The following is a 24,401-nucleotide window of genomic DNA, read 5'->3' on the forward strand; positions in this document are numbered from 1 at the left end:
AGGAAACTGGGATGTACTGGCATGGAATGGGGATGTATTGGGATGTACAGGAACGGAACTGGAATGTACGGCGATGTATTGGGATGTACTGGCAGCGAGCTGGGATTTACTGGGATGTACTGGGAGGAAACTGGGATATACTGGGAGGAAACTGGGATATACTGGGAGGCATTGGGAGGGAAGTGGGTGTCAACTGGGACATTCCAGTTTCCTCCCAGTACATCCCAGTTCCCTACCAGTGCAGCCCAGTACATCCCAGTTCCCTCCCAGTCCGTCCCAATCCCCTCCCAGTACATCCCAGTTCCCTGCCAGTATGTCCCAGTACATCCCAGTTCCCTCCCAGTACATACCAGTTCCCTCCCAGTACATCCCAGTTCCCTCCCAGTACATCCCAGTTCCCACCCAGTACATCCTACTACATACCAGTTCCCTCCCAGTTCACTCCCAGTACATCCCAGTACTTCACAGTTCCCTCCCAGTACATCCCAGTACGTCCCAGTTCCCCTCAGTACATAACACTTCCCTCCCAGTACATACCAGTACATCCCAGTGTCCTCACAGTACGTCCCAGTTCCCTCACAGTACTGGGAGGGACCTGGGATGTACTGGGAGGGAACTGGGACGTACTGGGATGTAATGGGACGGAACTGGGATGTATTGGGAGGCACTGGGAAAGAAGTGGTAGTGAACCGGGAGGGAATTGGGATGTACGGGGATGAACTGGTAGGAAACTGGGATGTACTGGCATGGAACGGGGATGTATTGGGATGGACAGGAACGGAACTGGAATGTACGGCGATGTATTGGGATGTACTGGGAGCGAACTGGGATTTACTGGGATGTACTGGGAGGAAACTGGGATATACTGGGAGGAAACTGGGATATACTGGGAGGAAACTGGGAGGGAAGTGGGTGTCAACTGGGACATTCCAGTTTCCTCCCAGTACATCCCAGTTCCCTACCAGTGCAGCCCAGTACATCCCAGATCCCTCCCAGTCCCTCCCAGTACATCCCAGTACATCCCAGTTCCCTCACAGTACATCCCAGTTCCCTCCCAGTTCACACACAGTTCACTCCCAGTTCACACACAGTTCACTCCCAGTTCCATTCCAGTACATCCCAGTACATGCCAGTTGCCTCCCAGTTTCCTCTAAGTACATCCCAGTACTTTAAAGTTCCCTCCCAGTACATCCCAGTTCCCTCACAGTACATCCCAGTACTTCACAGTTCACTCCCACTACATCCCAGTACGTCCCAGTTCCCCCTTGGTACATAACACTTCCCTCCCAATACATCCAAGTTCCCTCCCAGTACATCCCAATCCCCTCCCAGTACATCCCAGTTCCCTGCCAGTATGTCCCAGTACATAGCAGTTCCCTCCCAGTACATACCAGTTCCCTCCCAGTACATCCCAGTTCCCTCCCAGTTCCCTCCCACTACATCCCAGTTCCCTCCCAGTACATACCAGTTCCCTCCCAGTACATCCCAGTACATCCTGGTACATCCCAGTTCCCACCCAGTACATCCTACTACATACCAGTTCCCTCCCAGTTCACTCCCAGTACATCCCAGTACTTCACAGTTCCATCCCAGTACATCCCAGTACGCACCAGTTCCCCTCAGTACATAACACTTCCCTCCCAGTACATAACAGTACATCCCAGTGTCCTCACACTACGTCCCAGTTCCCTCACAGTACATCCCAGTTCCCTACCAGTACGTCCCAGTTCCCTCCCAGTTCACTCCCAGTACATAACAGTTACCTCCCAGTACATCCCAGTAGATCCTGGCACATCCCAAATCCCTGCCAGTTCCACCCGGTACAACCCAGTACAAGCCTGTACATCCTAGTTCCTCCACAGTACATCCCAGGGCATCCCCGCACATTGTAGTGCCTCCCAGTACATCCCAGTTCCCTCCCAACTGGGAGGGACCTGGGATGTACTGGGAGGGAACTGGGACGTACTGGGAGCGAACTGGGATTTACTGGGATGTACTGGGAGGAAACTGGGATATACTGAGAGGAAACTGGGATATACTGGGAGGCATTGGGAGGGAAGTGGGTGTCAACTGGGACATTGGGTGTGGGTGTCAACAGGAGGTCATCGTCCTCCTCCTTTCCCTCTTCCCTTCTGTCAGCTCCCGGGGAACTCACCGCTTCTCGGGAAGCGGCCGCACCCGCAAGCCCCCAGTAATCAACACGAAGCCAACCCCAAAAATACACCTCGCGTACCGTACGCGCCACGGCCGGCCGGCACCCGAGCGCCGGAAGACCGCGCCTCCCGCCATGCCCGGCGAACCACGTGACAGGGCCGGCAGCCACTGCGCCAGGAATACAGCTCCCGGCATGCTCTGCGGCACAACCCGGCCGCCCGGCAGCCGCAAGGACTACAGCTCCCGGCATGCTCTGCGGCACAACCCGGCCGCCCGGCGGCCGGTTTGATGCGGAGCCACCCAGCATCCCTGCGAGCACAGCTGCAGGCGCAACAGCAGTTACGCAGCCACAACTAGGCACTAAACAAAGGCTTTCCAACACTGGAGGTCTAGAACAGGTAGACATTAGCACAGAAGCACAAGGGGCTCCGTCACCCTGCACAAATCTCCCCGTGCCTACACACGCACACGTTCAGAAGTTAGTTATCAGAAAACGCCCGACTCAGCCATTTGCCACAGTCACGAGACTCACGACATGATAACACGACATGACACGCGAGGTGGGCTCAGAGTTTTAAGGCAAGAAATACCTCCCACGCCCCCCACCCGAGATCTTTCAGGGTCCACACCTGCCATCGCCCCGCACCAAACCTACCCGGCCAAAGGCTTTCAGGTGGCCCGAAACACTGTACACAGAAAATAACCAGGGACAGACCTGCATTGTTCGGAAGCGAACGATGCCCGACCGGGGCTCCTCTGCGGGGCACGGAGCCCCCCGGCCCCGCCCGGAGACACACACCCGCCCCCCGCTGCCCGAACTCACCCACCAGCGCTCTCCGGCCCCCGGACACGGCCGCGCTGCTCTCTCAGGCGGCTGCCGCAGGCGAGGCTCGGGCACCGCCAGGCCTCCAGGCGTCCCGAGGGGCTGCCGGACACCGCAGGGGATGGCTGCCGGCGGCCGGACCGCCGCGGCGCTCCCCGCCCAGCTCCGAGCAGGCTCCGCCGGCCGCGGGCTTCCCACGCCGGGCCGCAGAGGGGCCCCGGCACCGCACAGGGACGCCTCGCGACCCGGCCGCCACACGCACCGGCCCTTCGGCCTCCACACGCACCGCTCCCGCCCCCGCTCCGACGCGCCGCGCACGCGCCACCGGAAGCCCGAGCCCCGCGGGGCGGCCCTTAAAGGGCGGCCGGAAGGAACGGCCCCCACCGGCCCCGCCACCGCGCCCAGCCGGTGAGCGCCAGCGCCCCCTGCTGGCCGGGCCGCGCTCAGCTCGCGAGGGCGCCGAGGGCCGGGCGGGGCGGGACGCGCCGGCTCGGGGCCAGCGCCTTCTCGGGGCGAGCGGGAAACCCCTGCGGGCCCCGGTCACGGCCGGGCACAGCCGCGCGCCCTCCGAGAGCTGCTGAACGCGGCTGCCGCTCGTGACACATACCGAGCCGTCTGCGACGGGAGCGGGCAGAGGAGGAAGGGGCCGGCGGCCGCGGCGCCCTGGCCCCAGGCGGGGGGGGGGGGGGGCTGGGGCCCGGGGGGCCGCCCCCCTCCTCACAGTTCCCTCACAGTTCCCTCACAGTTCCCTCACAGTTCCCTCACAGTTCCCTCACAGTTCCCTCACAGTTCCCTCACAGTTCATCCCATGGACGGAACCGGGACCTACTGTGAGGCACTGGGCAAGAAGTGGGAGGAAGCCGGGACAGACCAATATAGCCCAGTATGGACTAGACCAATATAGCCCAGTATGGACTAGACCAATATAGCCCAGTATGGACTGGAGGGAACTGCGAGGGAACCGCGAGAGAACCCCACAGAACAAATCATGGGGCACGAGAAGGCAGAGAATTAAGAATTAGGGACAGGGAGCCAGAAAAAAAAAAAGAAAAAAACCAAAGGGAGACAGAGAGCAAAAGGAATCGCAATGCGTACGGAGAGAAGAGAGAAACAATTCTAGCATAGGGTCACGCGGGAGCCAGGGACAGCAAGATGGAGAAAGGACAGAAGCTACAGGCTACAGGGCAGAGAGGGAAGAATTAATGAATAGACACAGAGAGATGGGCAGAAAGACATGGAGAAAGGCTAAAGATCACACGGCCTACAGGGAAGAGAGAAGAGAGGGAGGAATTTTAAAAACAGGGGCAAGAAGCCAGAGAGAGGGAGAGAGAAGCAACAATAAAATGGGGACAAGCCACAGGGCAGCGAGGAGGGAATCAATGAATAAGAACACGAGACCAAAGAGAACACAATGTAGAATGGAAAAAAGGAACAGCGGCCTACAGGGAAGGAGGAATTAAAGATCAGGGACTGGGAGGCAGACAGAGACACATGAAGAAACAAGTGAAAAAAAAGAAAAACACAAACCAACAGCAATGGGCTACAAAGACAGAGAGGGAGGAAATGAGGAAATAAAACGTTGCAGCAAGGAGCTGGACAGAGAGAGATGAGGACAAACAAATAGCACGGGTCCACGTGACGGAGAACGTGGAATTAGAACACAGAGAGAGGGAGCCGGACAGAGAGAGAGGCCGAGAGAAACATCTAGACAGGCTACAGCGGGCAGAGGCAGGAATTAAAACCTAGGGACAGGGAGCTGGACAGAGAGAGATGGAGGTCACAGGGAACAGCGGTGGCTGCAGGAAGAACAGGAATTCATGAATAGGGAAAGGGAGCTGGACAGAGAAGAACTCAGAAAGGCAAGAACAGTAGCAGGGTACAGAGCAGAGAAGACGAATTAAAAAGCACGGGGGGAGCGTTGAGGCAGACAGAGAGAGATTAAGAAAAAAGTCACGGGCTACGTGGCAAAGCAGGAGGAATTCAGAAACGAGGATGGGAACCAAGGGAGAGTGTGCTGGTGAAGGATAACGGGCATTAAAAGTGAGGGACGGGGAGCTGGGAAAAGCGAGGCAGAGAAAAACAGAATCACAGAGAGAATCACACAAAGCCAAAAAAGAAGAAACTGAACAACAGGAACAGGTGTAACCAAAGCGATGAAATCAACCAACCAGAGACGGTGTTCCATTACGGGAACATGGAGCGTACCAATCAGCGCACCTGTCGATCTGCATTTTAGTGCCTAGGCGATCGTTAATGTCAGCAGAACAACAGACAACATGCTTCTGTCAGAAAAGGATGACAAAACGCGGTTTCGCTTAGCGGACTGAGAAAACTAGCCAAGACTGCCAAGAGTAAGAGCCGAGAAGCTAAAAGGTAATTCCGGCAGGGGGAGATCGCGACCACCGACTCACAGACCACCACCGACCCAAGTAACACCACCTACTCAGAAGAGAACAACGGAAGAGGACAACCGAGCCTGCGCAGTGATTGACATACGGAACGAGCAAGTTTGTACCCATCGCTAGACAAGACAATAATGACTATGTATGAGTATGTAAAATTTTCATCTACAAATTGTACAGGAAAGGTGCGTGAGGTACGCACGCCAGGAGGAGCGATCCCCCGTGCATCCGGCGCCGTGAATATAGAATGCCTGCTCTTTAATACTAAATTGGTGTTGAGGAGTCGTTTCCGATTTTAACGCGTTTTTCGGTAACAGTTTTGGCACCCCAGGTGGGAACCTGCTTTTGAATCTCGACGGATCCGTGGGATCGTGGGACCTGCAGCCGGCCCCGAGGAATTCTCCGGGAGAGCTTCCGATCCCCGGGCCAGAGAATTCTGAGCAAGATCCCCTGGATTGAGGTAAACAAGGCATTCTTTGAAGAAGAAACTTAGGTAGAATAATACGTGGGGTTAGTTTCCCACATAGGATAGGATAGCGGGTTTGAGTCCCACAGGCCTGCCCGTAAGGTGCGGCGAAAGCCACGCAGGGTCGGGGCCAAGAGGTGCCTCGGTTGGTAAGTCTCTGCTAGGCGAAAGCCTGTGGAGCGGGACCCGAGGGTAGGGGAGTCTTCAACAGGGGGTTGAAGTCTCCAGGGATATCTAGCAGGGGGCTACAGATCCCAGTGGCAGATTTCCAGTGAGACCTCTAACGGGGGTTGGAGTCCCTCTGACTAGTAGTTGTGATAGTGCACTATCACAACTACTAGTCGACTGGGAGACGGGAGCATTACTGAGTAGGAAACCTATCCCACAGAGAACACCTTTGCGATGTATTTTGAAGCACTGGAAAGACGTCGGGGGCGGTGACCCACTAACTCGGAAACCATTAATTGAATATTGCAATCATTGGTGGCCAACGTATCAATTGGAAGGTGGGCACAAATGGCCAGAACATGAGACATTGCAATATCGTACCATCTTGCAATTAATGTTGTTTTGTAAAAAGGGAAGGCAAATGGGAAGAAGTGGCATATGTTGATTTGTTCTTTACACCGTGGAATCATCCCGAGCAGCAGAAACAGCGTGAGGTATGTCCACAAGATTCTACGGCAATGTTTCTGAAAAGAGGAAAACGTGGTGAGAACTTGAAAGAGTGTTGCTCTACTTGTGATACTGGATACTTCGCTTGATGAAACTGACAAGAAAATAGTACGGAATACAGCCAGAAGGCAGGTGCAGGGAGCACATGCTAACGGGAATTTACAGAGAACAATGAATAAGAATTTTCCATCTACAAATCCCGAGTGGGACCCTAATCAGCCAGGACCCAGGGGAATGTTGACTAGATGTCAGAGAGAGATTTTATTTGGAGTAAGACAAGCAATGCCAAAAGCAATAAATTGGTCAAAATTTATGAAGTGAGACAAGAATTAAGTGAGTCCCCTTCAGCCTTTATGGAAAGACTGAAGGTGACCACCAGAAAATATACTCATTTGAACCCAGAAAAACCAGAAAAAGCAATTCAGCTGGTCTCTATATTCATAAGACAATCAGCCCCAGATGGGGGCGGGGGGAGAGAAAACAACCTTCAGAAACTAGAACAACCTGAATCCAGAGATCTGGGTTAAATGCTTGAAGTAGCTTGGCATGAAGGAGACCAGGGGAATCAACCCTAGCTGAACACCTGGTTACACTGAAGCTACGGAATGAAGAAATAGAATTTTTGGTAGATACGGGAGCCACTTATTTGGTATTGAATACACGTGAAGAGAAATTTGATCATAAATCAGTAGATGTTGCTAGCGCAACAGGGCAAAGAAAAATTAGCCCCTCTCAGAGCCATTAAAGTTTAAATTGGAGAAGCAATGGGCAACTCACCAGTTTCTGCATATGCCTGAATGTCCACTGCCTCTGTTATGACGAGATCTATTAGGTCAATTAGATGCTCAAGTAACTTTTAAAGATGGAGAGATTAAATCACTAATACCAGAATCAAAAGCCACAGAGGCGAGAGCGTTTATGTTACAGGATTCCTCCAGGGAGGAACGGGTTCCCGAGGAAGTGGAAAACGTAGTAATTCCTTTGGTTTGAGCGAGCGGAGCTCCGGAGCGATCTAAGTGGGCAGAGCCGGTAAAAGTAACCTTAAAGCCTGGAGCCAAGCCCGTAAGACAAAAACAATACCCTATTAAGCGAGAGGCTCGAAAAGGATTACAGAAGTTAATTATAAAATTTTTCAGAATATGAGCTTTTAGTGGAATGTGAATCAGAATATAGTACTCCTGTGTCGCCAGTAAAGAAATCTAGAGGCAAAGAGTATTAGCTAGTTCACCATTTAAGGGCTATAAATCAGGTGGTCCAAGATATACATCCGGTAGTAGCTAATCCATACACTTTACTGACCTCTTTTAAAGGAGGAGCATAAATGGTTTACTGTACTAGATTTGAAGGACGCCTTCTTTTGCATACCTCCAGGCATAAAAAGTCAAAGCCTATTTGCTTTGCAATGGGAAAGCCCCACCACAGAATGAAAGACACAGCTACCATGGACCGTACTTCCACAAGGATTTAAAAATAGTCCTACGATACTTGAGACTCAGCTGGCAAAAAAAAATTAGAGATATAATAAAAACAGAACCCAGGGAGAGGCATCTTGTTACAGAATGCGGATGACATTCTGATAGCGGCACAAAGTAAAGAAAAATGTTTTGAAATTTTTAAATTTTCTGGGCCAAGGAAGATGCGGAGTTTCCAGAAACAAAACCCAAATAGGAAAAGAAGCAGCCATTTATTTAGGATTTGAAATATCTCAAAGACAAAGACAATTAGAAAGTGAAAAGAAAGAAACTATTTGTCAAATTCCCGAACCTAGCAGCCCGAAGGAACTGAGAGCTTTTCTGAAAACAATGAAATAGCATCAGCTCTGGATTCTGAACTATAGACTGTATGTAAAACCATTATTTGAGGCATTGAAAGACTCAAAAGGATAAATATTTAACCTGGACGCCCGGATGCCAAACGGCATTCAAAGAACTGAAAAGAGCCTCGATGATGGCCCCTGCATTAGGCCTACCTGATTTCGCTAAACCTTTTCAGTTGTTTGTCCACGAAAGACAACATTTAGCCCTTGGAGTGCTGACACAGCGACTGGGAACCTGGAAGAGACCTGTGGGCTACTTCTCCAAACAACCTGACCACGCGAGTAAAAGATGGCCTAGGTGTTTACGGGCAGTAGCAACAACAGCGCTGCCGATCCGGGAAGCCCCAAAGTTAACAATGGGACAGAAGATGACAGTATATGTCCCGCACATAGCGGTGACTGTTTTAGAACAAAAGGGGGGTCGTTGGCTATCCCTTAGCAGAATGTTGAAATATCAAGTTGTTCTGTTAGAACAAGACGATGTGGAATCGAAGACTACTGCTATACTGAATCCTGCTATGTTTTTAACAACAGAAAACCTTACGGACAATTTAGAACACGATCGCTTGCTAACTATTGAACAAGTCTATTCCAGCAGACCAGACCTGAGACACAAACCTCTGGGAAAATCCTGATCTGGAGTTGTTTACAGATGGAAGAAGCTCTGGGCGAGAAGAGAAGCGAATGGCCGGATATGCTGTCGTTATCGCCGCCGAGGGAACGGAGTCAGGGGTGCTGCCTGCAAACACCTCAGCACAGAAAGCAGTATTGGTAGCATTGAAGCGAGCTCTGCGAATGGCAGAAGGACAAAGGATAAATATCTAGACTGATTCCAAACGTGCATTTGGTGTGATCCACGATCATGGAGCTATTGGGAAGGAGAAAGGACTGCCATCAGCCCAAGAATCATCAATACAGCATAAAGAAGAAATTCTCCAACTTCCGGAAGACGTGCAGAAACCAAAAGAAGTGGCGGTAAAGCGTTGCAAAGCTCATCAATTTGGCCAGACGGCTGTAAACATAAGCAAACGACTGACCGATAAAGCTGCAAAGAGGACTGCAGAGCAAGGTATCCTTGCACTAGTACCAGTAAAACAGATCAGAATTCCAAAGTTGAAACCGAGATATAATAAATTGGATGAGCAATTAGCAGAACAATTGGAAGCATCACAAAACACAGAGAGATGGTAGGTAACACCAGAAAAACAAGTAATAACAACAACCACCCCACAAGTTATGACAGAACTTGCAAAAGAAAACCATGAGCAAACACATTAGGCTGTAGGCGCTACGGTTTTGAGTTTAAAAACATCTGTAGCGTGTGTAGGCATGACAAGAATAGTTAAACCCATAGTAGCTAAGTGTCCAATCTGTCCTAGAAATAATCCCCTGAACCAAAGGAAACCACCTTTAGGAGTAACAAAACAAAAAATTCTCCCGGAAATTATTAGCAAATTAAGTTCTCTGAGTTACCCAGACAAAATAGATAGAGCAGTATTTGTCAGTGCTGATTGACAAATTTTCTAGATGGCCAGAAGCTTTCTCGTGCTGCACCGACAAAGCTAGAGTAGTAGTTAAAACGTTGCTGAAGGAAATAATACCAAGATTTAGAGTGCCAACGGGAATGTCCTCTGATAGAGCACCACATTTTTTTGCAGAGGTACTTCAACAAATTAATAAAATTTTGGGTAGAAAATGGGACCTGCATACACCCTGGAGACCACAATCAAGTGAAAAATTTCAGAACATGAAGCAAACACTAAACTGACATAGTGGAATATTATTGATCTAGGATGGAAGTATTGAGAAAATTATTATTTCAGAACTTCCAAACAGGGGAAATGTAACCAAAGTGATGAAATCAACCAGAGACGGTGTTCCATTACGGGAACATGGAGCGTACCAATCAGCGCACCTGTCGATCTGCATTTTAGTCCGTAGGCGATCATTAATGCGAACAGAACAACAGACAACGTGCTTCTGTCAGAAAAGGATGAAAAAACGCTGTTTCGCTTAGCGGACTGAGAAAACTAGCCAAGACTGCCAAGAGTAAGAGCCGAGAAGCTAAAAGGTAATTCCGGCAGGGGGAGATCGCGACCACCGACTCACAGACCACCACCGACCCAAGTAACAGAAGAGAACAACGGAAGAGGACAACCGAGCCTGCGCAGCGATTTACATACGGAACGAGCAAGTTTGTACCAATCAGCAGACAGGACAATAATGAATATGTATGAATACGTAAAACATTGATCTACAAATTGTACGGGAAAGGTGCGTGAGGTACGCACGCCAGGAGGAGCGATCCCCCGTGCATCCGGCGCCGCGAATAAAGAATGCCTGCTCTTTAATACTAAATTGGTGTTGAGGAGTCGTTTCCGATTTTAACGCGTTTTTCGGTAACACAGGGAGTCAGATCAAGAGAGCCAGAGAACAACAAAACACCGACAGGCTACAGGACAGAGCAGGAGGAATAAAAAAAAAAAAAACACGGAGCCAGAGCCAGGCAGAGAGAGGCGGAGAAAGAAAAAGGAGCCACAGGCTACAGGACAGAGAGAGGGAGGACTGAAAAGACGGGGAGGCAGGGAGACACTCAGAGCGAGATGGAGAAAGAAGGTGCGGGGGGGGGGGGGGCGCAAAAAAAAAAAGTAAATTTTGCAGCAGGTAAGGAAAGAGAGGGGGCCGGGGGAGAGACAGGGAGGGCCCAGGACGCACAAGAGAGGCAACGGGGCCCCAGTGGCCCAGGACTCACCGCGACTCTCGCTCTCAGCGCTGCTGGCACAATTTAGCCGTTCAGATGCTTCTTTACCCTCCTCTCCTCCCTGCCTCTTCTGCAGCTCCAGACTCTAGGCCGTCCTCCACCTGAAGAGAATACGTGGGTGTCTTACAGCTCTTACCAGATGAGGCTTCCTAGGCACGTAGCCTAGCTCGCTCGTGCACTACACGCCCGTACCCAACTCCGGGTTACGCGTACAGACCCTACGGTGCACATTGGTGGCCTGGCCCGCTGCGGGCTATGAAGGGGGATCCTTCCTCCCCCACCTGCATGGACAGGCTCTCTCTTGCCTGCGGCAGGAAGGCAGCTGGCAGCCAGAGCACCTTCAGTTTCTTCTTCTTTACCTTTCGTTGGCGTCTCCAGCTTCAGCCGAGGCAGCTCCTGTCCGCAGCCGGGAAGGGCTTTGTCTATCCCTTTTCGGCCCTGCGCTGCGAGGACGGCGAGGACGGGCAGAGAGAAGCCACGCGAGCCTGAGACGGCCGCAGGCAACGGCATCCCCGGGGGAAGGACAGACAACCACGTCCTCAGCACGGTCTCTGGGAGAGGGAAAGAAGAAACAGTGACCGTCATTACCGTCGATCGACCCTGGCCAAAGCCTCTCCTTCCGCAGGGGCTTCTGGACACACCGCTCCCTCCCCACGCTACTGCTAAGGGCCCCTGCACCAAGGGGGAATCCAGTGCGCTTGAGGGACGGCTTGCTGCCTTCACGACAGGGCCTGGGGGCGGCCTAAGGCTATGCAGCACGCTTATGGGGAGGTGCCGGAGCTGGGGGCAGGCGCACGGGGCAAGGGGTGCCCGGGGAGGCTGAGCGGGACCTCTGGTGGGCCGGGGAGGCGGCCATCATCTGCGCCCTGGGCACGGGGAAAAGGTCATCGTCCTCCTCCTTTCCCTCTTCCCTTCTGTCAGCTCCCGGGGAACTCACCGCTTCTCGGGAAGCGGCCGCACCCGCAAGCCCCCAGTAATCAACACGAAGCCAACCCCAAAAATACACCTCGCGTACCGTACGCGCCACGGCCGGCCGGCACCCGAGCGCCGGAAGACCGCGCCTCCCGCCATGCCCGGCGAACCACGTGACAGGGCCGGCAGCCACTGCGCCAGGAATACAGCTCCCGGCATGCTCTGCGGCACAACCCGGCCGCCCGGCAGCCGCAAGGACTACAGCTCCCGGCATGCTCTGCGGCACAACCCGGCCGCCCGGCGGCCGGTTTGATGCGGAGCCACCCAGCATCCCTGCGAGCACAGCTGCAGGCGCAACAGCAGTTACGCAGCCACAACTAGGCACTAAACAAAGGCTTTCCAACACTGGAGGTCTAGAACAGGTAGACATTAGCACAGAAGCACAAGGGGCTCCGTCACCCTGCACAAATCTCCCCGTGCCTACACACGCACACGTTCAGAAGTTAGTTATCAGAAAACGCCCGACTCAGCCATTTGCCACAGTCACCAGACTCACGACATGATAACACGACATGACACACGAGGTGGGCTCGGAGTTTTAAGGCAAGAAATACCTCCCACGCCCCCCACCCGAGATCTTTCAGGGTCCACACCTGCCATCGCCCCGCACCAAACCTACCCGGCCAAAGGCTTTCAGGTGGCCCGAAACACTGTACACAGAAAATAACCAGGGACAGACCTGCATTGTTCGGAAGCGAACGATGCCCGACCGGGGCTTCTCTGCGGGGCACGGAGCCCCCCGGCCCCGCCCGGAGACACACACCCGCCCCCCGCTGCCCGAACTCACCCACCAGCGCTCTCCGGCCCCCGGACACGGCCGCGCTGCTCTCTCAGGCGGCTGCCGCAGGCGAGGCTCGGGCACCGCCAGGCCTCCAGGCGTCCCGAGGGGCTGCCGGACACCGCAGGGGATGGCTGCCGGCGGCCGGACCGCCGCGGCGCTCCCCGCCCAGCTCCGAGCAGGCTCCGCCGGCCGCGGGCTTCCCACGCCGGGCCGCAGAGGGGCCCCGGCACCGCACAGGGACGCCTCGCGACCCGGCCGCCACACGCACCGGCCCTTCGGCCTCCACACGCACCGCTCCCGCCCCCGCTCCGACGCGCCGCGCACGCGCCACCGGAAGCCCGAGCCCCGCGGGGCGGCCCTTAAAGGGCGGCCGGAAGGAACGGCCCCCACCGGCCCCGCCACCGCGCCCAGCCGGTGAGCGCCAGCGCCCCCTGCTGGCCGGGCCGCGCTCAGCTCGCGAGGGCGCCGAGGGCCGGGCGGGGCGGGACGCGCCGGCTCGGGGCCAGCGCCTTCTCGGGGCGAGCGGGAAACCCCTGCGGGCCCCGGTCACGGCCGGGCACAGCCGCGCGCCCTCCGAGAGCTGCTGAACGGGGCTGCCGCTCGTGACACATACCGAGCCGTCTGCGACGGGAGCGGGCAGAGGAGGAAGGGGCCGGCGGCCGCGGGGCCCTGGCCCCAGGCGGGGGGGGGGGGGCTGGGGCCCGGGGGGCCGCCCCCCTCCTCACAGTTCCCTCACAGTTCCCTCACAGTTCCCTCACAGTTCCCTCACAGTTCCCTCACAGTTCCCTCACAGTTCTGTGAGAGACTGAACTAAGGTATTGTTTATTAAGACTTATGTTAAAGTTCAATGTAAAGCATGCGAAGAATACCTCCCAGGCGTGTTTATGCAAGATAACCACCAGATGTCCAAACTTATCTCTGTCGATAAGACAAGCAACCCCATATATCACCAGGAAGCAGGAAACGACCCCCTAACAACAACTGAAGCATGCGAAGAATACCTCCCAGGCGTGTTTATGCAAGATAACCACCAGATGTCCAAACTTATCGACAGAGATAAGACAAGCAACCCCATATATCACCAGGAAGCAGGAAACGACCCCCTAACAACAACTGAAGCATGCGAAAAGTACCTCCACTATCTCATTGAACATGGAAGTAAAGATGTATAAAGAGAGACTGTTTGAACTGCTCAGTACGGCAGTTGGCGGAGCGCAGACTCCCCTGCCGTCCAGCGCTGTATTTGCTCATATTCTACTTGCTACAATTAATAAAATTCTAATTGGATTATGATCCATTGTGGTCTAAATTTATGACAATTTGGTGCCGTGACTCGGATAAGGAACGGTGAGCTTCTGTCCTCCGGGGAGGCGCCCCGCGGCAATCCGCGGCCCCGCGACCGACGGCTTACCTCAACCTTACCGACGAACCTAAATTCTAGAATGATGAGCAAAGGAGAAACCGGTAAAATCCCATAAAAATTCTGTGCACGGGAGTCCGGACGAAGACGCAGGGCGCGTAAGTATATGGCGAATTTGTTCGCGGGTTTACCGTTCGGGCGGGATTGGGTTTCCTGGAATATAACGAGTGAGAGGTTCGCTATATTGAACCAGGCGAGTGCGGACCCTTAAGTACTGCGTTTCCCATCTCCCGCGAGGGACTGGGCCAGGAACAAGGGGAACGAGTGAGTGCGCGCTTGTGGATATTCCAGAAGATGGGGGCGAAGGGCAGCAAGCCTTCGACTCCCATGGGAAAGGTACCCACTGTACCTAAGAATACCCCTCTGGCATATATCCTAGACAATTGGAGATATTTCCCTGGAACCCTAGGGAAAGATAAACAAAAAATGATAAAATATTGTACTAGGATATGGGGAGGGAAGAAGATTTCTAAAGATGACGTTTGGCCAGTCTATGGGTCAGAAGAGGATTGGGTCAGACAACAATTAAACCTCTGGGTTAACAATAAAAAACCCCTTAACCCAGAAGAGAGTCAGTATGCGGAAGTGTGGCTAGAAAGACCGAGAGCTAGACTTTATCCACTGAATAAAGTAAAAACTGAACAAAAGAAAAAGAAGGAAGAGTTAGACGAAACCCTTCTAAGCCCCCCTCCCTATATTTCTCCTCCTGCTCCCGCAGCCCCTTCAGAGGTCCCCAGAGCACCCACTCCCCCACCAGAATCGGAACAAGGGTCTCCCCCTCCTCCTAGACGCGTAACTAGGAGTAACAAAGGGGCAGCTCAGATGTATCCTTTAAGGGAAATGCCCATGGGGGGACCCCAACCTGTGATTGGATATATTTTTGTGCCCCTAAGTTCGGCTGACCTACGAGATTTTAAAAGAACCGAGATGGGAAACCTAATTGAAGACCCACTCGGAGTGGCAGAAAGATTCGATCAATTTTTGGGACCAAATCTTTATACTTGGGATGAGATGCAATCTATCCTTGGTCAATTATTTACTACCGAGGAAAGAGATATGATCAGGCGAGCAGGAATGAGACTGTGGGATGCTCAGCATGCCCAGGGACCCCAAGCAGATATTAAATGGCCACTTCAAAGACCTAATTGGGATAATCAGGATCCGGTGCATAGAACTCATATGCAGGACCTGAGAACTATAGTAATTCAAGGGATTAGAGAAGCAGTACCCCGTGGCCAGAATATCAATAAAGCATTTAATGAAATACAAAAGAAAGATGAGAGCCCTACTGAGTGGCTGGAACGACTGAGGAAAGCCCTTCAGCTGTATTCTGGGGTAAATCCAGACAACCCTTTAGGGCAAGCGCTCCTCAAAACTCAGTTTGTGGCAAAATCATGGGAAGATATCAGAAAGAAGATTGAAAAGTTAGAGGACTGGCAGAATAGAGGGTTGGATGAATTATTGAGGGAAGCTCAGAAAGTCTACGTAAGGCGGGAAGAAGAGAGCAGCAAGCGACAAGTAAAAATGATGGTAGCAGCAGTCAGAGAGGATCGCAAAGGGCGGACTGGTGAACACAGATCTGCTGGAACGAAACAAGGGAACGTGGTAGTAAAGAAGGAACAGAGATGTTGTTTTTACTGTGGAAAGAAGGGACATATAAAGACGAATTGCAGAGAAAGGATCAGGGATGAGGAAATATTAAAAACGGAATAGGAGAGTCAGGGGCTCTATATCTTAGGGGACCGGAGTCATCATGAGCCCTTGATAAAATTAAAAATAGGTCCCCATAAACAAGAGTTCACCTTTTTAGTAGACACTGGGGCTGAGAAATCGACTATTAGGCAAATACCTGAGGGATGTAAAGTTTCCCCTGAAAAGGTACAAGTAATTGGGGCAAAAGGAGAACCCTTTAAAGTAAGCAAAATCACAAATGTGGTATTCGAAACTGAAAATAAATTTGGAATGGGTGAACTCTTGCTCGTCCCTGAAGCAGAATTTAATCTGTTAGGACGAGATTTAATTGTTGAATTGCAATTAGAAATTAAAGTAAAAAATCAAGAGCTAACGGTGTCTGCCTATCCTTTGACCGTAGATGATCAAAAACAAATTAACCCCGATGTCTGGTACTCTCCGGATACAATAAGTAAACTGGAAATCCCACCGATTAAAATTCAAATTTCCGAACCCCACATACCTGTGAGGATAAGGCAATATCCCATATCCCTAGAAGGACGGAGAGGATTGAAACCAGAAATTGATCGATTATTAGCACAAGGAATCTTAGAGCCTTGTATGTCACCCTTTAACACTCCCATTTTGCCTGTAAGGAAGCCAAATGGGAAATATCGGCTCGTACATGATTTAAGGGAAATAAACAAAAGAACTATCACCCGGTTCCCTGTAGTAGCAAATCCATACACACTGCTAAGCAAGCTAGGACCTCATAACTCCTGGTATAGTGTGGTTGATTTAAAGGATGCCTTTTGGGCCTGTCCATTGGCAGAAGAATGCCGTGATTATTTTGCCTTTGAATGGGAAGACATAGAGACAGGCCGCAGACAGCAATTGAGATGGACCGTGCTCCCCCAAGGGTTCACTGAGTCCCCTAACCTGTTTGGACAGGCCCTGGAAGAGATCTTAAAAGAATACCAGGTACAAACGGGAAATGTGCTGTTACAGTATGTAGATGATCTACTCATAGCAGGGAATAATAAGAAGGATGTAAGAAAAGAAACCATTCGACTTCTAAACTTTCTTGCACAACAGGGACTACGGGTATCACAAGAAAAGTTACAATTTGTGGAGGAAAAAGTGAAATATTTGGGGCATTATTTGTTTAACGGCAAGAAGATATTGGATCCGGAGCGCATTAAGGGAATTCAGGAATTACCTATGCCTGTCACTAAGAGACAAATTCGACAAGCATTAGGGCTATTTGGGTATTGTAGACAATGGATAGAGAATTATAGCTTTAAAGTTAAATTCTTGTATGAACAACTGTCTAAAGACAAAATACCCAAGTGGACCCCTCAGGATCAAGATCAGTTTATCAGCCTCAAAAGGGAGTTAAGTCAAGCACCGGTTTTAAGCCTCCCAGATCTAAAGCGGCCATTCCATTTATTCGTTAACATACATGAAGGAACAGCATTCGGAGTATTAACTCAGGAATGGGCGGGACAAAAGAAACCAGTAGCATACTTATCAAAGCTGTTGGATCCTGTGAGCAGGGGTTGGCCAAGTTGTTTACAAATCGTTGTTGCTGCTGCCTTATTACTTGAAGAAACGAATCGTATTACCTTCAATGGGGAAGTTGTCCTATATGCGCCTCATAACATAAGGGGGGTGCTTCAACAAAAAGTAGAAAAATGGCTTACAGATAGCCGACTACTAAAGTATGAGGGAATACTCATAGAATCTCCAAAACTGTCCCTAAGGACTGTCGGAGCGGTTAACCCTGCAGAATTTTTATACCCAGGGGAAAGTACTGAGTTAATACACGATTGTCTTCAAACGATTGAACAACAAACACGAATTCGACCAGATCTAGAAGAAGAGGAATTACAACATGGAGAAATAATTTTTATAGATGGGTCATCTCGAATAGTGGAAGGTAAACGATTGTCAGGGTATGCCATCATTAAGTTGGATAAAGGAGAATTTAGGACAATAGAATCGGGCCCCCTGAGTGCCAGCTGGTCGGCTCAAGCCTGTGAGCTGTACGCATTGTGGAAAGCCTTAGTGTCACTGAAGGGAAAGGATGGAACTATATATACAGACTCACGCTATGCGTTCGGAGTAGTACATACCTTTGGGAAAATATGGGAGGAGAGAGGATTTGTTAACTCACAGGGAAAAGAACTGATACACCCAGAATTAATTCGGCGAGTTCTGGGGGCATTGAAAATACCAAATAAAATAGCAGTTGTACATATAAAGGGACACCAGCGAGGCACGAGTTATCAAGTTAGAGGAAATAATGCAGCTGATACAGAAGCAAAACGAGTAGCAGGCAATTATAGTACGATTTTGACTATGCAGCAAGTACCTGTTAGTAATAATTTGAGTTTTGAGTCTGCAGAAAAGGAAAAACTAGAACAAATGGGAGCTAAGGAACAAGATGGTAAGTACATATTGCCAGATGGGAGAGAAGTCTTGCCGAAGGGCATAGCACTCGAAATTTTTTCAAAAATACACAGTAAAACACACTGGGGAACCCAGGCGTTAGTTGATCATTTCAATCAACAGTTTGCCTGTATAAGCGTATATAACATAGCAAAGGCAGTCACTGCAGCCTGCGAGACCTGTCAAAAGGTTAATCGAAACAACATGAGACGAAAACCTCTTGGAGGACGTTCCCCAGCATACAGACCTTTCTCACACATACAAGTGGATTTTACTGAACTACCCAGGGTAGGGCGTTACAAATATTTATTAGTGATGGTGGATCATTTAACACATTATGTTGAGGCTTTTCCTACCTCTAAAGCAACTGCTAACCAAGTTACTAAGGTATTACTTGAACATATTATATCTCGATATGGAGTACCCGATGTAATCGATTCAGACAGAGGAACACACTTTGTGTCAAAAATTGTTAGAAATCTAACAGGAAGTTTAGGTATTAAGTGGGAATATCATACGCCATGGCATCCACAAAGTTCGGGAAAAGTTGAAAGGATGAACGGAGAAATCAAAACTATTTTGACTAAATTAATGATAGAAACCAAATTATCATGGGTTAAGTGCCTACCCATGGCACTATTAATTCTCAGAACCAGGCCCCGAGCAGATGTAGGGATATCAGCGTTTGAACTGGTGTATGGAATGCCCTATAGAATCGAAAGTCCACAAACAAATGTTTTAATTCGAGATCATGTGATTAATGAATATGTTTCACAATTAGCAGAACATCGTAACAAGCTTTGGGAACATGGACTAATTGTGCAACGACCCCCATTGGACTTAAAAATTCACAATTTTAAACCTGGGGACTGGATATTGGTTAAAACGTGGAAAGAAGAAACCCTAAAACCCAATTGGGAGGGACCTTATCTTGTTTTGCTTACAACAGAAACAGCTGTCCGGACTGCTGAGCGTGGATGGACTCATGCCAGTCGCATTAAAGGCCCAGTGACGAGACCCCACTGGAAAGTAATCAGTACTCCAGGTGACACCAAGATAACTCTGAAAAGATAACGTAATGATAAGAACTTTAGTTGATTATTTTGCCGCATTACCTTTTGGTATAAAGTGTATATTGCTGTTTATATTTGCTATAATTATCTTTTTTAATCTATTATATATGGAAGCGTACGAAGTGTGTTGAAGGAAATTGCTAAACTTATGTAGTAACACAATATTGAATATAGAGGAAAAGCTAATAAGCCTTTTAGATACACAAATTAGATGCAATCATTTGAACTGCGATTGTTATCCATTTGCTCGTTGCAAGTGTAAGGTATGCCAGGATAAATGGTGGACACACTGTGAATATGGATACCCTCCGATAGGAGTTTGCACACAGTGTTGGAAAATCCAAAGAACTCTCACTGAGTGGAAATTAAAAAAAAAAAAAAAAAAAAAAAAAAAAAAAATTTAGAGTCGGAACAAGAAATTATTCGAGGATCCCATGAATGGTGGAAAGTTTTGCCAAAGGAATAAACCCTTAGTATTATTGTTACCATTCCAACGAATCAATCCCCTTTGTGGTTGAAATTTTGGCTACAAAGTGCAGAAGGGAAGTACTAGCTGTGTCTTGCTTAGTCTCATTAGTTAAAGCTGCAAAGTGGGAGGCCTATATAAACAGGCAGAAAGCCTGAAACAGCTGTTCTCCTGAAGATTTCCCTTGCTGCCAAGAAGATGGTACACCCCGTGGCTCGAAGCAACCGAGTCGACGGGCGAGGCAGAGGAGGAACAAACTGTGGAGAAAAGAACCAGAACAATGAGGCGCAAGAGCAGCTATGGTCGAACTTCCCCAAGACTGGTAAAAGTGTACTTAAATTGGAAAAATTGACAGACACCCTTTTTCCTGGTATATCGTTAGTTTTATTATCGATAATAGCCCAAACAAATGGAAAAGGAAACCCTCATGAACCCATGAATTGGACAATAATAAACATACAATATCCAAATAAGCCAATCCAAGCACAAATTATGGAGGGGGGAACAGTTAGTTTCAATATAAGTTTGCGTTACTTAATCGATGAAGAAATGGATAAGAATTGCAAGCCAATTTATATATGCCCGGCATCGAACCCTGGTAAATCATACTGTAATCGTCCAGACCATTATTATTGTGCATACTGGGGATGCGAAACATGGGCCTCTGAATGGTCTGCATCTGGAGATCAAAATCTAGAAATCAAATGGTCACCACAAATATGTCAAAAGAGAAATTGGAGCTACACAGATAGTTACTATAATGGTATATGTAATCATAAAGATATTGGATGTACAGGCATTAATATAACCATAAAAGATCCTAGTCAGGACTTCTGGCTTGTAGGAAAATTTTGGGGAATTAGATATTATGAACAAGGTGTAGATAGAGGGGGTATTTTTCAAATTATGAAGAAACCGATGCCCCACGATCCTTTGCCAATAGGACCAAATCTGGTCCTGAATCCGCTCACTTCCTCTGAAGAAAAGATGGCCCCCGTAATTGTCATAACCCCTTCCTCAGGCTCTCCTTCGAAAACAACTAATGATGCTGTGACTGAATTCTCTTTATCCAGAGATCTAGAGTTGTCAGAACCCAAGGACCCCTTATGGAATCTAATGCAAGCCTCTTATCGTGCCCTTAATGAAAGCAAACCAAATTTAACTGAAGAATGCTGGTTATGTTATAATATTAGACCACCATATTTTGAGGCAGTTGGAAAACCAGGTATGATTCGATGGTCTAATGGTTTAAACCCACAAGAATGTCAATGGGATGACCAGAAGAATCATACGCAAGGAATTACTATTCAATTAGTAACGGGTCAGGGAAAATGTATAGGCACAGTGCCCGAAAAGTATCAGCCTTTGTGCAGCCGAACAGTCACTAACACCAATATAGAGAAACACAAAAATAAAAAGGACAAATGGGCTATCCCGAAATCAGGAGCTAAATGGGTTTGTTCAGACATCGGAATAACGCCTTGCCTATCCTTGAACGTGTTTAATGAATCTCAGTTTTGCATACAGGTGATTATTGTTCCTCGCCTAATCTATCACACCTCTGAGGAGGTGCTACGCCACTTTGAAGGAAACCTGAATAGACAAAAACGAGAGCCAATTACGGCAGTAACCCTAGCTACACTGCTGATAGCGGGTGGAGTTGGAGCAAGTACAGGCATAGCCTCCCTGGTAAAAGGTCAGGAGTTGCAAAATTTGCAGATGGCTGTAGATGAGGATTTAGCAAAAATAGAGCAATCTATTCAAAATTTAGCCACTTCAGTAAAATCTTTATCAGAAGTGGTGCTGCAAAATAGGAGAGGATTAGACCTATTGTTCTTAAAGGAAGGAGGGTTATGCGTAGCTCTCAATGAAGAATGTTGTTCGTTTGCTGACCATACGGGAGTAGTCCAAGACACCATGTCTGAACTCCGGAAAAGGTTAGAACAACGTAAAAAAGATCGTGAAGCGGGCAAGTTATGGTATGAAAGCTGGTTTAATGTTTCACCTTGGCTAACCACTTTGTTGTCTGCTTTAGCAGGACCGTTTATTATGTTGATTCTGGGACTTATATTTGGACCTTGTATACTACGCTATATTTTACATTTTATTAAAGAACGGTTTGACCCAGCTAAATTGCTTATTTTGACTACAAGGTCTGAAGCAAAATATAAGAGTGTATCTATTAATGAAGATGACGATTGTTGTGAATGCATAATGCCACACAAGAACTATGATTGTAATTGTGAGATATTACCTTGTGAGTGTTATGATAAATGTCGGAATTGTGGAAGAAGATTTGTCTGCAGTGTCGAAAATGAAAGTAGTGTCTAATAAACAATAATAGGATAAAAAAAGAAAAAGGGGGGATTGTGAGAGACTGAACTAAGGTATTGTTTATTAAGACTTATGTTAAAGTTCAATGTAAAGCATGCGAAGAATACCTCCCAGGCGTGTTTATGCAAGATAACCACCAGATGTCCAAACTTATCTCTGTCGATAAGACAAGCAACCCCATATATCACCAGGAAGCAGGAAACGACCCCCTAACAACAACTGAAGCATGCGAAGAATACCTCCCAGGCGTGTTTATGCAAGATAACCACCAGATGTCCAAACTTATCGACAGAGATAAGACAAGCAACCCCATATATCACCAGGAAGCAGGAAACGACCCCCTAACAACAACTGAAGCATGCGAAAAGTACCTCCACTATCTCATTGAACATGGAAGTAAAGATGTATAAAGAGAGACTGTTTGAACTGCTCAGTACGGCAGTTGGCGGAGCGCAGACTCCCCTGCCGTCCAGCGCTGTATTTGCTCATATTCTACTTGCTACAATTAATAAAATTCTAATTGGATTATGATCCATTGTGGTCTAAATTTATGACAGTTCCCTCACAGTTCCCTCACAGTTCCCTCACAGTTCCCTCACAGTTCCCTCACAGTTCCCTCACAGTTCCCTCACAGTTCCCTCACAGTTCCCTCACAGTTCCCTCACAGTTCCCTCACAGTTCCCTCACAGTTCCCTCACAGTTCCCTCACAGTTCCCTCACAGTTCCCTCACAGTTCCCTCACAGTTCCCTCACAGTTCCCTCACAGTTCCCTCACAGTTCCCTCACAGTTCCCTCACAGTTCCCTCACAGTTCCCTCACAGTTCCCTCACAGTTCCCTCACAGTTCCCTCACAGTTCCCTCACAGTTCCCTCACAGTTCCCTCACAGTTCCCTCACAGTTCCCTCACAGTTCCCTCACAGTTCCCTCACAGTTCCCTCACAGTTCCCTCACAGTTCCCTCACAGTTCCCTCACAGTTCCCTCACAGTTCCCTCACAGTTCCCTCACAGTTCCCTCACAGTTCCCTCACAGTTCCCTCACAGTTCCCTCACAGTTCCCTCACAGTTCCCTCACAGTTCATCCCATGGACGGAACCGGGACCTACTGTGAGGCACTGGGCAAGAAGTGGGAGGAAGCCGGGACAGACCAATATAGCCCAGTATGGACTAGACCAATATAGCCCAGTATGGACTGGAGGGAACTGCGAGGGAACCGCGAGAGAACCCCACAGAACAAACCATGGGGCACGAGAAGGCAGAGAATTAAGAATTAGGGACAGGGAGCCAGAAAAAAAAAAAGAAAAAAACCAAAGGGAGACAGAGAGCAAAAGGAATCGCAATGCGTACGGAGAGAAGAGAGAAACAATTCTAGCTTAGGGTCACGGGGGAGCCAGGGACAGCAAGATGGAGAAAGGACAGAAGCTACAGGCTACAGGGCAGAGAGGGAAGAATTAATGAATAGACACAGAGAGCTGGGCAGAAAGACATGGAGAAAGGCTAAAGATCACACGGCCTACAGGGAAGAGAGAAGAGAGGGAGGAATTTTAAAAACAGGGGCAAGAAGCCAGAGAGAGGGAGAGAGAAGCAACAATAAAATGGGGACAAGCCACAGGGCAGCGAGGAGGGAATCAATGAATAAGAACACGAGACCAAAGAGAACACAATGTAGAATGGAAAAAAGGAACAGCGGCCTACAGGGAAGGAGGAATTAAAGATCAGGGACTGGGAGGCAGACAGAGACACATGAAGAAACAAGTGGAAAAAAAAAAAACAAAAACAAACCAACAGCAATGGGCTACAAAGACAGAGAGGGAGGAAATGAGGAAATAAAACATCGCAGCAAGGAGCTGGACAGAGAGAGATGAGGACAAACAAATAGCACGGGTCCACGTGACAGAGAACGTGGAATTAGAACACAGAGAGAGGGAGCCGGACAGAGAGAGAGGCCGAGAGAAACATCTAGACAGGCTACAGCGGGCAGAGGCAGGAATTAAAACCTAGGGACAGGGAGCTGGACAGAGAGAGATGGAGGTCACAGGGAACAGCGGTGGCTGCAGGAAGAACAGGAATTCATGAATAGGGCAAGGGAGCTGGACAGAGAAGAACTCAGAAAGGCAAGAACAGTAGCAGGGTACAGAG

At 49.2% G+C, this 24,401-nt stretch overlaps 2 long non-coding RNA genes across 4 annotated transcripts in view; one reads left to right on the plus strand and one right to left on the minus strand.

The window, feature by feature from the left end:
- The window catches only part of LOC142051462 (uncharacterized), a 269,004-nt gene extending 249,140 nt beyond the window's left edge, over positions 1–19,864 (plus strand). For 2 of the 3 annotated variants that reach the window (XR_012658498.1, XR_012658497.1), the window contains 2 exons: positions 13,633–14,368; positions 14,989–19,864. This is a non-coding gene — a long non-coding RNA (uncharacterized LOC142051462). The remainder of the gene's footprint in view (positions 1–13,632; positions 14,369–14,988) is intronic. The other variant, XR_012658499.1, reaches the window with a different exon arrangement.
- LOC142051463 (uncharacterized) lies at positions 19,828–22,803 on the minus strand. Its single transcript, XR_012658500.1, has 2 exons — positions 22,505–22,803; positions 19,828–22,372 (listed from the first exon to the last, which is right to left on the minus strand). It is a non-coding gene; the product is annotated as an uncharacterized LOC142051463 (long non-coding RNA).
- Between the last annotated feature and the right edge of the window lie 1,598 nt (positions 22,804–24,401).

This window comes from Phalacrocorax aristotelis, unplaced genomic scaffold (assembly GCF_949628215.1).
Source record: "Phalacrocorax aristotelis unplaced genomic scaffold, bGulAri2.1 scaffold_33, whole genome shotgun sequence".
In the NCBI taxonomy this organism is placed as follows: domain Eukaryota; kingdom Metazoa; phylum Chordata; class Aves; order Suliformes; family Phalacrocoracidae; genus Phalacrocorax; species Phalacrocorax aristotelis.